Source organism: Miscanthus floridulus, chromosome 11 (genome assembly GCF_019320115.1).
Source record: "Miscanthus floridulus cultivar M001 chromosome 11, ASM1932011v1, whole genome shotgun sequence".
NCBI classification, from domain to species: Eukaryota; Viridiplantae; Streptophyta; class Magnoliopsida; order Poales; family Poaceae; genus Miscanthus; species Miscanthus floridulus.
Genome location: NC_089590.1, coordinates 96,127,804 through 96,138,127, shown reverse-complemented (window position 1 = coordinate 96,138,127; position 10,324 = coordinate 96,127,804). Strand labels below are relative to the sequence as shown.

Sequence of the window (10,324 nt, the reverse complement as noted above, 5' to 3'; positions counted from 1 at the left end):
AATTCTAGAATTTACTTTTTTTCTTGCGTGTTGTTCAGATGAACATAGAATCTCTAACTAGTAATAGTAATATTTTGTGCCGTAATATTTCACGGTGTATGTCTTTAATTTGTCTAGCGAAGTTTCTTTATCACGTGTAAATTACTCTGTGATGCTATAACACGATCGTTTAATCAAGTGTATCCCAACAAGTTTTTTTAAAAAAAGTGTATCCCAACAACGACGGGCAATCGGTCGCTACGTACAGCTTTCACTCAATCAAGATATTTCGAGGCCTTTATTGGCTCACAACGACCCAGAGTACGTATCTGTACGTAACACAAATGCTACAACTTTACAACAAGGAGTCTCTATATATGACACTGCTAACTCACTGTGCCAAAACAGTAGCAATGAAACAGATGGCTTCCCTTGTCATGCGTCTGTTGTGTCACCGTCTCTATCTCTGTAGCCCGATGCCGGGACTAATGCGAGGTTATAGTTATAGTTTAAGCCTCCCATGCAAGCTAAACTCCCAACACGTCCCAAGATCTTGGTGATGGTGCTAATGGAGTGCACCTTTCTAGCTACGTACTATGTACTAGTAGTACCTTTGAAAAGGAAATATACACAAACACACACACCAAAAAAATAAATAAAGCCCAGCACAAGTGGGGTTGGCCCACGGCTTGCATAATTTCGAAGCTCCAAACTGGTAAAAGCCGAGGGCAGGGCACACACCCCAGAAAAAAATTCCAAAGGGGGAAAGGGGGTGTTTCATGTGCTCCCAAGCCCAAACGAGCGGTTGTCGTGCCTTCCGTACGCGTGCTTTTGACCGCGCCACGCCCTGTAGTTAAGTGCTGGACTGACTAGAGGGGTAATGTGATGCATGCGTACGATGACCGCGTCTCTCTGGCGACCAGAGGCCCCCAGGGGCCAGGGCATGGCGCTTTCTATTTTACCATGCATGGTTTAATTCATTTGTTGCGTCGGGTAGATCGATCGAACCTCTCGATCGTACTACTTGGCTGCCCGGCCTATTAAAGACGTGTTTAGCTGCTGCCTGCCTCAGCTGAAAAGTACAGGGTCAGGTAAGTCTTTTGGTACGTGCAGTACTATAGTAGACTGTGGACGCATTATTTGATGGGCAAGTACGTACGAGTAGACCAAGTACTTGTATATCCCGAGATATACGTACGCAGCATGCATGCATATGGCAACCGTACCCTGCTCATGAGTTCACCACACTCCACACACGTCCTCGCAGCATGCATGCACCAAGGTGTGTTTGCGCTGGCCAGTTCCCTGCGCGCCCATGCATGGCCCCGCCCTGTCGCTTAGACACGACGGACCTGGCAGCAGCAGATAAACGACTTTTTATTCACTTCAAAATTTGGCTTTAGTCCCGTTATTTTTCACGTCCAGAACTAGAGAAACCTTTAGCTCCGGTAAAGGTCCCTGTCCAACGGCTGCTGCGGCAGGCTTTTGCTGCAGGGGACCTTTAGTCCCGGTTGGAGCTACCAACCGGGACTAAAGGTTAATTTTTATTCCCGGTTGATCCCTCCAACCGGAAGTAAAAGTCTACTCCTGGCTGGAGGCTCCGTTCGGGACTAGAAATCCACCTTTAGTCCCCGTTGGAAGGCCACCAGCACCTTCATCTCTTCCCCTCTTCTCAGCCGCCAACAGCGCCCTCAGCTCTCTCTCTCTCTTCCTCCCCACGCTATCCACTCTCTTCTCCCCCACGCTATCTCCCTCCCCTGGCGGCGCTCCCCTTCCCTTCCCTGGCGGCGCACCCCTTCTCTCTGTCTCTCTCCCACTCCTCCTGGCAGCACATGGCGGTGGCGCCCCTCCTCGATGGCGGCTGGCGGCCCCCACATCCTTGGCGGCGGCGGATCTGCCCCTCTACTCCTCGGTAGCGACGAATCCCGCCTTCTCCTCCTCGATGGCGGCGGATCCCGCCTTCTCCTCCTCGGTGGTGGCGGATCCGGCCCCCTCCTCGGTGGCGGCGGTTCCGGCCTTCTCCTCAGAGGCGGCAGATCCGGCCCCCTCCTCCTCGGTGGCGGCGGATCCGGCCATGTGGAAGAGCTGAAGATGGTAAGCTTTATGTTTTACTCGTGCAGACTATCATTAATTTGGTGAAGGTTTATCACCAATTCTCCTGGCTATCAGCCATGAGCTGACACTACTGGACGCAGGGTCTTTGCCGAGGGCCTGAAGCCCTCGGCAAAGGCTCTTCAGCCGTCGGCGAAGGATTTGCCGAGGGCAGCCCTCGGTGAAGAACCCTCGGGAAAAAAAACATCGGCGAAGGAGTCTTTGCCAAGGGCCTTTTATCGGGCACTCGGCAAAGTATTTGCCGAGGGCTAACGGCGGCCCTCGGCAAAGTAAAGTAGCCATTAGGTACGCGGTTATTTTCCACGGCGTCTTTGCCGAGGGCTGACATACAGGCCCTCGGCAAAGAGCTTTGTTTTGGAATTTATTTGCTGAGAGCTATACCGTAGGGCCCTCGGCAAAGACCTATTTTCTTTTTTTTTCTCGGAATTTCTTTGCCGAGAGCTATATCGAAGGCCCTCGGCAAAGACCTACGTTTTTATTTTTGTCTCGGAATTTCTTTACCGAGGGCTGTGTTCAAAACCCTCGGCAAAGACCTACTTTTTAATTTTTCCTGGGAATTTCTTTGCCGAGGGCTATGGTTAAGGCCCTCGGCAAAGACCTGTTTTTAATTTTTCCTGGGAATTTCTTTGCCGAGGGCTATGGTCAAGGCCCTCGGCAAAGACCAGTGAAAATTTTCAACATTCCACCTGTTTCTTGCTTTCCATGCAGACAAAAAATATATATATATATTCAACAGCAGAAATATCCCACAAATATCACAATCATCACATATATCTCACAAATATCACATATATCTCACAGATATCACATAGATCATCACATGTATCATCACAAGTCCAAATTCAACAATTCCATAAGTCCACAATCTAACTCAAGTGTCAAGTCCACAAGTTCAAATCCGACTGAGGCTGGCCAACCTCTCCAACCGTCTGGCCTCTGCGTCACCAACCTTCCCAACCGTCTGGCCTCTGCGTCGAGGGTGGTGTAACGAAGCCTCCAGAATCAGGTGACGCACGAGGGGGTTATTGGAACCCGCCGACTGAGGCTGCACAAACAATTGTATGCTTATGTGAGATTGCAGTAATTATTCTAGGACTACAGTTTTAGTATTTAGACAGAAACCTATCAAATTTTTTATAGCTAGTGTTGTCTGGGTTTCTATGTCATACAAGCAAATCAGTAGCTAGTGTTCTCTGGGTTTCTATGTCACACAAGCGAGAAGTGAACTTTAACGCTTACAGGAGTAGCTGCAAAAGCGTGCGGCACCTGAGGCGGAGGAGCTGACATCTGCACAGGCACACCCGTCTTCTGCCCAAGAGCTTGCATGATTTGCATCATTTCTGCAATCCTGACCTCCTGGGCCTCCCGAGCGGCCTGCTCAGCCTCCAGCCGAGCAGTGAGGGCTGTGATCTGCGCCGTCTTCTCGTTGTTCTGGGCCTGCAACATTGCACTCCAATATTTCAGTAATGCAAATCTAACTCAAGTGTGAGAATATTAATTTACGACGAGTAAAACAAGAATTACCTCGAGCGCATCGACCCGCTGCAGTGTCGGAGTAGGCCATGAGCGTATGGGCTGGCTGGAACTCATGCTCTGTGCTCGGAGCTGGCTCAGAGTGGGAACAGTGGTGGGGTCGATGGCGGCGTTCGCAATCCACGTCCGGCCGTGCTTCCTGCCACCACCGAGCCTCATGATGGCCTCGGCATCAATGGGCTCGGTGCGGACGTCGTACTCTGGCCCGTGCCGCTGCTGTACCGCCGACGTGTACTCCTGGACTTTAGTGTACACGTTAGGGTCGGAGTAGGCCTCGCGAGGGGCAGCCGGGTCCCAGGTGACGTCGCCGGCCACCCTGGTCTGGTGGGACATAGCCCACGCCGTGAACATCGAGACATCCTCGTCCGGGTGCGCAGCCTCCTGCGAGAAAGGCGGCAGGTGGTGAGCAATCAGGCATACGTTAAGCGTGAAACTAAATAGAAGAAAAATCACTTACATATGCCGATTTGAATCCAGGGAGACTCCTGCTGCCTTGATGGTGAGTGGCAGCTGGCCTGAGCATACGCAGTGCCCGCTGAGACTCGTGCTTCTCTATGTAGGCCGGCGTGAACCACCTAGCCACGATCATTGTCCAGGCGTCGGCATGCGCTCGGCACCACCAGGGAATCACCTACAAGTCAACGAGTGTTTGACATATATGAAGATGAAATTGAACATATTTAATTCAAAAACAAAACAATATCAATGTTATTCATGTACCTCAAGGTACTGCTCCTGGGTCAGCGTCATCTGTCGAGCCTCCCTCTTGGTGACTGTCATTCTACGAGCCGACGCGTAGTAGTCTATGTGGGCCTGGACGCGCGCCTCGTGAAACATGTCGGTGACATACTTCCTACAGGCTGCATGCGCCACACGATCAGCGAGGCCCTCGGTTCCTTCTTCGGCCCTGAAAAACCTCTGCATAAAAGATGATATATCCAATCGTTATTTGAAAAAAATAGAATTCAATGTGAAGGATTGATTAATGTTGTGTGAGAGGAACTTACCCAAAACTCAGCAAGTATCCGCTCCTGCTTGTTGCGGTACTGGTCGTCCTCGCCCAGGGCGTACCTGTCCCACGTGTAGGCTGGCTCTCGGGCCTCCGACGGCAACTCCACAATGCCGGGGAACCACTTCCGGCACAACACACCCAAGACGGTCGCGGGAGAGCGCAGAGGAGTACCTGACAACACCTCCCAAGCCCTGCACAAGTAAGAAGAAAATTTATCAGTTTCTCTTTCGATTTCAAACATATCATATGAAGTAGTTGTGATATTTATATTTACTTACTTGGATGTTTAGAAGGGAGGAATTGATGATGCTTGTCGAACGACGAATACTTGCCACCATTTTTCAACCAAATAAACCTCACAGCTTTCTTGCATAGTGGGCACGGGAACTTCCCGTGAACACACCAGGCGCAGAATAACCCATACGCCAGGAAATCATGCAGAGAGTAGTGATACCAAACGTACATTTTGAAGCTTGACCTTATAGCTCGGTCGTATGTCCATACCCCTCCCCAAGCTTTTATCAATTCGTCAATCACAGGCTCCATGAACACTCCCATATTACTTCCTGGGTGTCCAGGAATTATCAACGACAAAAATACGTTCTGTCGTTGGAAGGCGATGCCAGGGGGGAGGTTGAGAGGGATAGTGAACACAGGCCAACATGTGTATGGGGAAGACATCAATCCATAAGGATTGAATCCATCTGTTGCGAAGGCGACACGTACATTCCGAGCCTCAGCTGCTTTCTCAGGATGTCGATCATTAAAGTACTGCCATGCTTCAGCATCGGATGGATGAACCATCTTGTCCGGATTGTACCGCTTGCCATTCTTGTGCCATGTCATCTGTTTCGCAGTTTCCTCGGTCATGAAAAGTCGTTGGATCCTCGCTATGAAAGGAAGGTGACGTAAGACTCTCGCGGGGATCGTAAGCTGCACCTTTTGGCCATCACCAGATACTACCTCCAGGTATCTGGAGGATCCACACTTTGGACAGTACTTTGCATGCTCGTGTTCTTTCCAAAATAGGACACACCCTTTTGGACAACAATGTATCTTATCATATGGCATCTTGAGCGCACGAAGGAGTTTTTCTGACTCGTACAAGTTGGGGGGCAGAATGTGGTTCTTCGGTAGCATGGTGCCAAACACAGTCAACATCTTATCGAAGCCTTCTCGACTCAGGTTTAACTCGGCCTTCAGCCCCATCACACGCCCAATGGCATCCAGCTGAGAAATATTTGTATGCTCGTGAAGGGGTTTAGACGCCGAGTCCAACATTTTGTAGAAGGCTTCTACGTTTGCCTCCATCTCCTCCTTGTCACGTCCTTCAGCGAACTGAGCTTGGTGAGCGTCATCTATCATGTCTGCTACCCCAGCATCATCATCAAAAGGCTCGAGACGTGGTCTCACCACCTCCTCTCTGATACGATCGGCTTCACCATGGTAGATCCACCGGTGGTAGCCCGGCGTATAACCATGGTACACAAGATGTTTACCCATGGTCTGCTTGTCCACCCTTCTCCTGTTGTCACAGTGGCTGCACGGACACCAAACTAGAGAATGCCCTTTAGCTACACCCTCGCCAAATGCATGTTTCAAGAAGTCATCTATCCTCTTCACCCAATCCACGTCGTAATCGTTTCGACTTCTTCGCCCCGTGTACATCCACTGACGGTCCTCCATCCTTTGACAAATACATCACCGAGTAACGTAACCATCAACTGCACCTAGCCGGTGTTCCTACTGTCTAATAGGTGAGGATAGATCCTAATCCCACCCGCGTATGCGTAGATGAGGTCAGTTTCCATGCTCCGCTCCTATCCGAGACAGAATTTCGGCAGCACCTCTCCGATGTTCTCCCAATACACGTCCTGCAAAGAAGTTTGTGTATTCGGAGAACAATGGGGAGGTGCTGCCGAAATTCTGGCTCGGATCGGAGCGAAGCATGGAAACTGACCTTATCTACGCATACGCGGGCTGTCCAAAAAACGTGGACAATCCAAAACAGATACGGTCAGATACACACAGTGATCTGCATGCCTCCAACCGTATCTCTTTCGGACGGGAGACGCCTAACTGGTTTACGCAGTCTACGACAAAGATACAGGAGTAGAGGTTGTTTATACCTAAGGTGGCGGTGGAGACAGGGTAGCGGGGCAGTGGCGAGTCGGGGCAGTGGAGAGTCGCAGCGCCGACGAGGACGATCGACTACTCTGAAGCTCCTTTGACGTCCTCTGCTCTGCAAAAAAAAAGGGTATAAGTTAAAAATTTCGGCAGAACCTCCCCTGTACGGGGAGGTTTCCAAAACCTGCAAAAAAAATTGGCTCGATGGCCAACACCCACATTCACGGCACAAAGGCCGACACATCAACAATGGGAGGCACGAAGGCCATCCACATCAAAAAACGGCGCGATGGCCGACAACCCATGGTTTTACCTTCTACTCGACCGAGGGACGGGGAAGTGAAGGTGACGGCAAGGTCGTCCAGACGAGGCCGTTATCCAGAACCACCTGCATTGCATGCCCAAGTAATTGCTTCAAAACATGACCCGCTTAGACAGTGAATAAAACAAGTGCAACTGCAGAAAAGTACTGAACCAGTAAATCCTAAATTTTCCGGGCTGTAAGTAAGCACATTACACTTTTCTCTTCCTATAGGAGTTAATTCCATTCATACTTAATAGCGAGCATAAATGTTGTTATTCAGATTTTGCTAAGCTTTGTAGTAGAATCATTTCAAACGTCCCTTTACGGATCAGTTATGCAGAAATAATCATCAGTTCACTAGCAACAAAGACTAATCCATGCAAAAGCAATACAATGATGCGCAATAACAACATTTCAAGGTTTCAGGTCAAGATTGCGAAATCAAGGTGACTTTGTAAAGAAGAGACTGGGGAGGGAGCAGAGGCACCGAACCTTCCGGGCGACGACGGCGGAGGACGCGGCCGGGGCGGCGGCGGGCCGTGGGCAGGCGACGGGGCGAGACGACAGGAGAGGAGGAAACGGGGGGCGACGGGGGAGGGGCGGCGGCGGCCTGCGCGGCGGCGGCGGGCGAGCGCGCGGCGGCCTGCGCGGCGGCGGCGTCCGCGCGGCGGCCAAGCGCGCCGTGGCGTGCGCGGCGGCGGCGGGCGAGCGCGCGGCGGCCTGCGCGGCGGCGGCGTCCGCGCGGCGGCCGAGCGCGCGGTGGCGTGCGCGGCGGCGGCGGCGGCGGCGGGCGAGTGGCGGCTCGGGCGGGCGCGGCTTGGGATAAGGCCGCCCGCCCGGCCGTTCCCTTTTTTATATGGGGTCCCCTCTTTGCCGAGGGCCTAGATCCAGAGCCCTCGGCAAAGATTTTTTTATTTTTTTTATTTAATTTCTTTGCCGAGGGCCAACATCCAAGGCCCTCGGCAAAGATGTTTTCTTTTTATTTCCGCCGGCGCCATCCCGTTCAAAATATTTGCCGAGGGCCTGTACAACGGGCCCTCGGCAAAGAGTTTTATTTTTTTATTTCCAAATTCTTTGCCGAGGGCCTAACGCCGAGCCCTCGGCAAAGGCTGACGGCCGGTGCCGCCGTCACGCTCGGCCGAGGTCGCCGAGAGGCGGTACTATGCCGAGGGCCCGGCCCTCGGCAAAGGTGGGCCTTTGCCGTGGGCCGTTGATTGCCGAGGGTCCGGCCCTCGGCGAACGAGCCGTTGCCGAGGGCTAAGCTTCGCCGAGGGCGGCCCTCGGCAAAGAAAGGATTTGCCGAGTGCCCGAAATCAGGCCCTCGGCAAAGTCTTTTGCCCTCGACAATGTTGCTGTTTCCAGTAGTGTGAAAATTTCTTACTGTTTTCTTCTAGAGCGGAGCCATTTCTCTCGACCATCCTGATGAGCGCGTGTTGGGGCTATATCTTATCCGCTTTGCATAGGTGCCTTTCCTCACTATTAGTGAACTTTATTTTATATAAGTTTTTGGAAGTCAGGATAGCAATGCCAGTGTTGAGTCGCTGGTCAGTTCTAGTATTGGTCTGAGAGCATACATGGTAATTATAAGGCATTTTTGGGTGTTGGGAATCTCTTTGGCTTTTTGCTGTTTGTTTTTCCTTCTTGGATACTGCAAGAATGTTTTTTCTTGTTGTATACTCCAAGAACAATTTTTTGTTTGGCTTCAGGTGCAATCTAGTTCAACTGAAATTACTACAATTTGCCTTTTCTGATTGCACTGCAATATGTTTCAGGTTGTTGAAGAGGCCTGCTCGGGATCACACCAGTCTACAAGCTGTGATCGGATGCTTGTTTGATTTATACATTCAACATCACTTTACGTAGAAACCCCAATTTATGATGGTTGCAGTTTTGGTCTTGTAACCTAGTTGAGGCAGTTAACATACTCTAATCCACTGTCATGTTTGAAAACAGAAGCAACTCAAAAGGTTGTAGCAAAATATGCTTTGCAGAGTTTCTATCGATCCCTTGCATCATGTGTTTTGTCTTTGCCTGGTGGCAGCTCATCAGCCAATGATCGATGTATCGAAAACCAAAACGAATCATCAATTGAAAATAGAAACGAAAAAAAAGAAAATATTTAGTCCCAGTTGGTAATACCAACCGGGACTAAAGGTGGACCTTCAGCTTTAGTCCCGGGCGAGAAATCGGAACTAAAGGAGGAGCCCTTTAATCCTAGATTCGTACTCTCGGTTGGAAAACCGGAACTGAAGGTGTTTTTTAACCGAGAGTACAGCTTGTTTCTGTACCGGTGAGGGAAAGGACTCGAAAGACCGATCGAGCCACCTTTGGTCGCGTCTGTTTGGTGAGCTAGCTACCCAGCTGGACAATATGCCGAAACATATTTGGAACAGCTAGCTTTACGAGTTCTTCGCTGTTACGTTCAATCTAGTCGGCAGGATATGATGTTACCACACATTTTACGTACAAGAGAGGCTACGCGTACGTAGCACTGGTGCCATGCATTTTGGATGCATGCGTATGTGCAGCAGTAGTGTACGTATGCGAAACAGTCGTCGCGCGGCAATGCATATGCATGCACGCACGCCCCCCGGCCTGGATCGTCGTGCCATGCGTGTGTGTCCCAGGCCCAGCAGCTGGGAGCGCCGTATGCCCATGACTAGCGGCATGTTCGCCGGGTCCTAAGGGATCGTAAATTTTAAGTCAGAATATTATTTTTTTCACATAAAACCAGTTAGCAGTGATAATCTACAATCGTACACGATTGTTTCAGTTCAGCCGAACAAGCTTTAAGATGTTTGCACTGACGACCGCATGCGTGTCCGTGTCATCTCGTGATGTCCGAGGTATGGTATGGGCCGCCGGGGCGCCGGCGCGGCGTACCAACATACGTACAACGTACTGCAACCGCAAGCTGCAACCACTGTTTGTTTCGTTCAGTAATCAGAACTAGTACTATTATTTTCTTCCCCCCCCCCCCCCCCCCCCCCTCTCTGTTTGCCTCGTTTGTTGTGTCGACGTACGTAGTATAGTACTCCGTATGTCGTTGCCACAAGATGATAGAGGTACGTTCTCGTATGTACGTTGCCTCCCTGGCTAAGACCCACATGCTCCCTCCGTAATAAAAAAACACATAGAGACAGGACGACCTTGATTAGAAATAGTACTACCTTTTGTATACAAAAGAATGCAGTTCTAGATGTATTCTTGATAATGTGTCTAAAGTTTGACCAAATATAGGTACAAGTATCAATGTT

At 50.5% G+C, this 10,324-nt stretch overlaps 1 long non-coding RNA gene across 1 annotated transcript; it reads right to left on the bottom strand.

The window, feature by feature from the left end:
* Nucleotides 1-6,724: 6,724 nt before the first annotated feature.
* Nucleotides 6,725-7,670, bottom strand: LOC136492857 (uncharacterized). The gene is made up of 3 exons (XR_010768207.1): nt 7,560-7,670; nt 7,077-7,151; nt 6,725-6,878 (listed from the first exon to the last, which is right to left on the bottom strand). It is a non-coding gene; the product is annotated as an uncharacterized lncRNA (long non-coding RNA).
* Between the last annotated feature and the right edge of the window lie 2,654 nt (nt 7,671-10,324).